The sequence below is a fragment of the Capsicum annuum genome, chromosome 10 (assembly GCF_002878395.1).
Source record: "Capsicum annuum cultivar UCD-10X-F1 chromosome 10, UCD10Xv1.1, whole genome shotgun sequence".
In the NCBI taxonomy this organism is placed as follows: Eukaryota; Viridiplantae; Streptophyta; class Magnoliopsida; order Solanales; family Solanaceae; genus Capsicum; species Capsicum annuum.
Window position 1 is genome coordinate 161,922,706 of NC_061120.1, and position 8,171 is coordinate 161,930,876.

An 8,171-nucleotide genomic window follows, 5' to 3' on the forward strand; every position below is an offset into this window, starting at 1 on the left:
CACTGGTGCTGAAGTTGCTCAGATGTTGGGTGGTTACTCTGGTGTTGAAGCTGCCCATATGTTGGGTTTTGTGCATTCTCAAAATAAAGTTGATACCGGTCAAGGTATTGATTTTAGAGACCACAATTCAGCTCAAAATAAAGAAGTCTGGTGCTCAGGTTCAGTCTACTGGTGGTGTGCAATCTCTGTGGAATTTGAAAGCAGCACATGAAATGGTAATTTCTTCTCGAGTTCAGAATAGGGGAGATGTTGATTAGACTTCTCATGATGCTATGGATACATTGGGTTTAGAATTCAGAGATGAATCTGCCCAGGAAAGCCCATCACTTACTGCAGAAAATGTTCGGCAGACTGATAGAAATGTTGTTGATACAAATCATGATCTAGTTACTCCTACTAAGACTAATGCTGTAAAGATGCTTGATCAGACCTAAAAACCTCCTAGCAACAAGTCTCAAGGAAAGCCGAGCAAAAACAAAAGAGATGCCATCAATAAGAGACAACAAAAAGATGCAAATGTTACTGATACTTCTACTCAGATACAAAAAAGTGGTCAAGAAGTTCCCTGCACTCTCAACACAGCTCCAAGAAGTCTTCCTGATGATGAGGAGGATGAGTATAGAGTTATTGAGTCAGAGAATGAACATGACCAAGATACTCAAGTCTATAAATGATGAAGAGGAGGAGGAAGAGAAAACAATAAAACCAAAAGAAAAATAAAACCAAGACAGGTTGATAGCTCAGGACTCCCACTTTCAAGAAGAACCCCCTTCAGTTTACCTGCAAAAAAGTATGCTATATCACTCTTATTATGCCTTTTATTTATTATTAACTCACGTGTGCGTGTGTAGTTAGCAATGATTTAATACAATGCTGCGCAGATTTATGAGCATGATCAATGTGCTCCATCCGTGCAATACAATTGTATATCTGCACGGTTAGCATCGGTCAACTCATTACACAAAAATATAAAAGACATGAACCAGATTGCATTCATGATTCGGGACTCACAAAACTCCCTTGGAGAAGTAATTACTATACATTGACCAATAACCAACCTAATCTTTCAAAATGCAGAGTACGACTTCATACAATAAAAGCAAGAGCTTTAGTGCACCACTTTCAAATCAGAACAGTTGGTAAACTTTTTGCTCAACAAATGAACTCAAAAGGTCCAAGTAGTAGATTTGATGGTGTATGTATATATTCAATTAACAAATAAATGCAATATCATTAAGGAAAACCTGTATAGTGAGTAAAGTTTTATTAATTCATAGATAATTTATCTGTCCATTATCTATATACTTTACTCCTTTCGATCTTTTTTTCTTTGAATCACTTTCCTTTTTAGTCACTTCAATTCTAACTTTCCACGTAATATGTTCTAGACCATGAAACTAAAAACTAAACTTTCCACTAACAACTACAGAAGACACTGGCATCTAGTGTATATAGTAATTAGGCAATGAACAAACATTTGACAGAATTAAGGTCAACATATGTTGGTAGCATGACTGAAGATGTGAGAATGTGTGTAAACCTGCAAATTTCCAATCAACTTTTTTATGCCCTTGCCTGTAACAGATAAATTAACAACATCAAATACATAAATAAGTTCAAATACTTGTAGGCATGAGTATATTTATTTATTGTAGGCATAAGTATATCTAGAATTAGAGCCCATAATATTATTTACTCCATGATGTGAACTGACACATTGACACTTAACATATCTTTATTTATCACGTACAATAGGTATGATTTTTACCGGCATACATTCATATGACAAAAAGCTGAAAGAAGGAAGAGGAGTTTCTGAATTTACTTTCAAAATCCTGAACAAGAGCCTTTAATTGCTGGCACTCTTGGTCCTAGCACTTCATGTGTTCTGAAAATGTATCAAGATGAAGATAAGGAAAGTACAATTACCCATTACCCTTCATATAAAGAAAATAAAAAGAATTTCAGCTTCTGACTGCAAATACCAGATTTCTATTTCTTTTTGATTGGTGCAAAAAATAGATTTTATTATTTCAGATCTACATTATCACAGAAAGAATAAGGAACAATGCATTGAAAGAGAAACATGAAGAAGTGAACAGGTCTTATCATCACTACTTGTGCACGTCTCGCAACATACAAGAGCAAAAAAGTAAATTTTGTAAAAAGAAACCAGATCCACACCATTTTTTCACCCAACTCATGTACGATAGGACGAAAACTTACATATAATTTTCAAGATACAGGACTTCCAATAGCTCCATTTGTCGAATGCAGGAAAAAAATCCATTTCTCACGTAGTTAGAAAGAGGACGCAAAAAAAGAAAGAAAAGATTACACACGAGAACAAAGTGCACCTTCAAGAGCCACTACTCTTCCTTGCTGCTGGCTAATCTGGTCAATAAGCAACCTGGTCAGACTTGTACAATGATTTTTTGCTTCAATCTGTGCCATTCACATGATTTGTACACATTATAAGCAATTAAAAGTTCTTTACTTCCTTTTTTTTTTTATTAGGTAAATATAGTTTCTTAAAAGTTGTTTTCTTTTTTCTTTAGCCTACATCATTGACATAGGATGCCGTTGTGTGCTGCTAAGAAAATGCAAAAGAAGATTAAGCAATCTCCTGTTGAGAAGAAAAAAGAGAGTTAGGACCTAAATATTCAAAATCTTTCTTCTATTTTACTTAAAAAGTCATATGTCACTTCACTTATCCTTTGATTTGAGACTGCAACACTCAACAACAACAACAACAACAAACCCAGTGTATTCCCACTTACGTGGGGTCTGGGGGGGGGTAAGATGTACGCAGACCATACCTCTACCTCTGCTGAGGTAGAAAGGCTGTTTCCGAAAGACCCCCGGCTCAAGTAACGAGATATCACACAAACACATAGTACAGCACAGAAGAGGGAAATTTTAGTGAAACAAAAATCAGAAGATATGATGACTGGGTTGTTTGAAAGTTCACTCAAAATTCTTTATTTTATTGTACTTAAACCTCATATGTTTAGTCACCAATCCTTTGATTTGAGACCAAAACATTCAAAATTCTTTCTTTTATTTTACTCAAAAGTCACATTTCAAATACTCAAAATCAGATAAACAAATTAAGATGATAGAGCATAAACACAAAATGTTCCAACAATGTTCATTCCTGAACATAGTAGAAATTGGGTGCATCTAATCTTGGTAAATCCTTGTGAAATGGAGAATCATGGCCTACTTTTCCAAACAACTCAAACGGAACTAAATAATATTTTCGACCCGTTTGTAAACAGATGTGGCACAAGTTGGTTGAATATTAGCTAATCCTGATCATTTGGATGGAAATTTTAGAAAAAAAACCAAAGAGAAGCAAATATCTGAAGTTTAGAAAAGCTAGTGAAGCACAATTGACTCTGCAATTAAGAGTTTGAATTTTCATTATTCTTCTTGGCATAATTTGAGAGAAAGGTCTAGCATGCTGAGAGTTGTATCTTTGCCCAACATACCAAACTTTGAAGGCCATCACAGAGTAAATGAGACTGTAAGATATATCAGCTTAGCATTAAGAATATGAAGGATCAACGAGGAAAATATAAGAAGCTTAAAATGCACCTCTTTAATGTCTTTCAGAAGAGACTGAACCTTAGAACTCACAGATGCACGAGCTCCAGTAACTTCAACTGAGCTTACTTGCAAGTTAAAGGCTAAATAATGAACTTTTACTTGAAAGAAGTGAAATTAAGAAATTAGCATCTACACCAGTGTATCACAAGTGAACAAGGAAGAGATTCACTTAAAAGATCCATATATAGAGGTTCGATCCTTCATGTTTTCATATGTTAGTACATGTGGATCTTAGCTTCCTGGTAAATTTTTGAAGATGGAACTACAAAGATCGGGAAGTTTGATCTAAGCTTTAGACCAATCATTCTCCTACTAAAAGTACAGTTATATCATTCCATTCAATCAGCTGTTTACAACTGACCAGCTAAATTCATATGTACCTTATGTCACGGGCCTAATTTTAGCCGCGTGCGGACAGCCTAACACTCGTGATATCGATGCTAAACTCAGTCCTAAACCCGCTCTAAATTCGTCCCCAAGAACCTTTGAACACTCACACAAACTCGAAAGGAAAATAGCAAGAAAGACACTCGGTTTTGGGAGGCCCGAAGAGCCAATTTTCTGATTATATTGCTTGAGTAAAAACAAGTATATGATCTGCCCAAGAGGGCCTTACAAGGTATATATAATGCCCCTTAGTCAAGGGATACAATAAATGCTTAGTCAACATTACTACCTTTGGGCATGCAAACTATGAACTAGGAGAAAGGCCCTTGTCTAGTATGCTGTTTTTGTTGTGCAGTCACTGCCCAGCTGGTCAAGGCTCCAAAGCCCCATAAATGTAGACCCGAGCTTGTATTTTGACCTCCCAAAGATGCCCCCACGTTGGCCTTGTCACGAGACGTTGTGGGAGCCCCGTCGGGCTCCGAAATGTGCCCGAAACGCTCGGAATTGTGCCCAAAACGGGATGAATTTAATGGGTGGTGACGCGGGGCGTCACACTTATGTTCTTTTACTACTGACATTTTTTTATTATCAGTGATGCAAAAATAATAATAAGCTCAAAATTAACAACCAACCAGCTCAGAACCATGAAACATGGCAACACCTAGTAAAGAATCTCATCTGCTAAGATGGTTTAATTGTCTGCAGTTGGTACGGCTTAGTATTCAAATCATTAAACACCTATCTCAATTGATAGAAAATGGAAAAAGGACTAACCACTCACCATTGACAAGATATGTGCTCTTTATTTTGGGAGACTATAATTTTAAGGATAGTATCTGACTTTGTTTCTATTTCCAGCATGACAAGCAAGATCCAACATTTTACCTAATATCTTATAGTAGTTCTCTAAATCTAGCTGAACCACCAACAACAGGAGCCATTTCAGGATCTTGTTGTAACCACCCAATGTCATCAAAAAAACTACGCAAGGTTTTACGTACACGAGATATAATGCGGAAGAGATTAGTGAAGAGTAAGGAATAGAAACTGAAAGTAAAAGGTGCTAAGATGAATGTCAAACAGAAGATATTATCTAAAATACTCATCAGTCGCCAAATGCTTATTTTTACCAAAAGTCAGAAAGCATTTACTAAACTCTGACCTCCAACTAGAGCACATTAGATGTGAGATATGAAACACCTCCAAGAGGCTAAGAAAAGTTTCCAAGTAAATGTCAGACCATATACAGGAAGCATTAACCTACAACCATATCAAACAACTGCAGAATAATTCGGACAGTCATGACTATGTAATGGTGGAAAGATATATGTGCTAATAGAAAAATAAAACCAAGACAAGTTGATTTCTTATGTTTGGAATTCTAATTCTAGTTCTGAAAACTGGGTAGCCCGTAGAGATCCTACAAATTGACCTTGAAGGAGGATAAGAAAAGCAGACAATGCAAAGATTACCCTTCAAAAATGATTCTGAAACCTCCATAACTTTGGGTACTTCTTACAATTTCTAATATTGAATTTACAGGCAAGTTATCATTGAGGTTGGAGGATCTTCTTGGAGTCAGATACTCTTGAGGGAAATGAGCAAGCCTCAGGAACAATTCTACAACCCCCCATCACTTGTAAAGTTTACACGCAGACCACTAAAGTCAACTAAATATTCTAACCACCCTGGGATATCTCTGCAGATAAGATCCTCTGCAATAGAATCGAACATAGATCAATCTTTATCACATAGAAAGCCATAGACAGTGAACAAAACATTAGCTATTCAGGGACTATATATCTCCATTAACATAATTTTTTCAGAGAATCACCAATAAATTGAATAAATTGTTGTGCATATAAGAACTCACGCTAGCAAGATGTAAAAAGAGATCCTCAATATTGTGCACTTCTTGTTTATTTTCAACAAACACTATGCCTTAAACCTAAACTAGCTGGGATGGGTATATGAAATCATCTGCATCTTTCGATAAATCAGAAAATAAGAGCTAATATTCATAAGTCATAGCTTCATCTAAGATTGCCAATTGTTCTGTAGCTACTTAGGTACAATTGAATCATTAATGACTAAGAACCTACCGACTATTTCTGATAAACCCAGCGCATACAACATACCGCGACACAAAAAATTCAATCCAACACACAATTAGATTACCACATCAAACACATTTAGATAGAATAACTTACAGTCATATGAACTCCATCCAAATTCACATATCTTGAATAGCCCTCCCATTTATTACCAGCTACCAGATCCCACAGAGCTACCAGATAGTCGATGATTCCACGTCGCCCGTCAATTGAAAGTCCCACACAGCTAACAGATTTAGGGATTTAGCGATTTAGGGCGTAGGTTTAAGCTTCTTTTTTTTGTTTTGGAAGAAAGTAAGTTCAAGCTTAAGGAGAAAAATGGTTTATTAAAAGAATTTTATTAAAATAGTTTTTTCTTTTGGCGGACTTGATAAAATTTCCTGTGAAAAATGAAGAGAATAAAATAAGTGTTGCAATAGCTTATTTTATTTATCTATTGCAACGCTTAATGTCAAAAGTGATGATTATAGTATTAAATTATAGCTAATAGAATAATTATTTTTGGCAACGCTTGAAACCGTTGCAATAGATCACTTATTGCAATATTTTGTTAACCATCGCCAAAAAGTTTATTGCCAGGGGTAATTTCTAGTAGTGTGGGAATAAGTGGGACGGGAATTGAAAATTGATAAAGATGTATGGTAATAATTTTGATTCATAATGCAAGAATTTTGATTAATTGGTTGTTTGCTATTAATTTACACTTGATAGCATCATGTTTAGGCCGAGAATTGATAGGCAAATTTTAGGTTTGGGGTAGGCAAAACATAGGGATTGTAATTGTTGAATGTTTGAATGTGTTTAATGACTTTTGCTTCATCGCTTCTGAATTTCTTGTATTCATTTGGACAGGAAATGCCCGAGGAAATTGTAATTATTCGTCGGGGAATTCCCCAAGTATCATGTACGCGAAGAAGGTTCACGATCAAGACCCTAGTCATCGGGTAGAGCATAGTTTAGGATTAGTGTAGGTTAGCGTAGGTTTATATTTTAGTACCTTTCTATTTTGGGTTTGTAATAAATTGGACTGGACATTATTTTTACTTTGTTTGTTTGATTGTTTGTTTTTTCTGTGCGTTTTGTATGGTTTATACATCTCATAGTGTTTACTAGCCGATATACTCCGCGAAGTAATTGTGGTCAAACCACGGGATCGAGGGTTGCATAATACCTTCCCCTCAGTCAACAGAATTCCTTAACCAAAATCTCTGTTCGTGGATCAGTTTTTTTAGAGTCAAAACTATTTTGAAAAAGGATTTTCAAAAGTAACTTGGCACACCCGATTTATGTCAACTGGCGACTCTGAGTTTAAATATAAACAATCATTTTCGAAACAAATTATTTTCTTTTGTCACTTAATAATAAAACCCTTTTCAAACTTAGATTGAATCTTTTTTGGTAAAAAGGGAGTGTGACAGCTTTGATGACTCTGCTGGGGACTCTTCGAAATTCGAACTTATTTTTTCGAGTTGTATCAGCTTAGTTTGGCATTATAGGTGTATACATATTTTATTTGTGTTGTAGCATGTGTTACCATATTATCATTGTTGATTACCTACATGCTACGTGTTTATAGCTTTTCCTATATGTTACCACTTCATAACTGTCATTATGTGCATAACCTGAGTCATTTCATTCGCAACAAGTCCCGGAGTACACGTTGTGTACACAAACTTAGTTGAGTCACCTTTATTTTAAGAGGGGGAGCCATCGGACATATGGAGTGGGTGAAAAGCTCTTACAGCCTCTATCGACCATACGCTCCCTCGAACAGCCTTGTTAGTAGACCCCAACCTAGGTCAGTCTTTAGGTCATACTTATCTGCGTCATATTGAGATCTAGAGGGACTCACTTGGTCCATTGTAAGAGACTCACTTCTAAAGCATTCCTATGTGCTAATTATTGCATCTTTGAGGGTAACAGAGTCATTTGACAGATTGATTAAAGGAAAAGCATGTGGTAGAATTAAAGAAAAGTGGGTAGGCAAGGAAATATTGAAAAAAAAAATGAGTCAAAAAAAAAAAGTTTCGTAGTTTTTTAGTATTCTTTAGGGCTTCT

At 35.8% G+C, this 8,171-nt stretch overlaps 1 long non-coding RNA gene across 6 annotated transcripts; it reads right to left on the reverse strand.

Moving 5' to 3' along the window:
• Positions 1-470: 470 nt before the first annotated feature.
• LOC124888055 lies at positions 471-6,488 on the reverse strand. Of its 6 annotated transcripts, none has more exons than XR_007045948.1 (3): positions 6,210-6,488; positions 2,227-2,445; positions 471-1,888 (listed from the first exon to the last, which is right to left on the reverse strand). It is a non-coding gene; the product is annotated as an uncharacterized LOC124888055 (long non-coding RNA). The 6 variants fall into 6 exon arrangements; XR_007045950.1 differs by having other exon boundaries at positions 2,227-5,714; XR_007045951.1 differs by having other exon boundaries at positions 471-1,575; positions 1,826-1,888; positions 2,227-6,488.
• Positions 6,489-8,171: the final 1,683 nt, after the last annotated feature.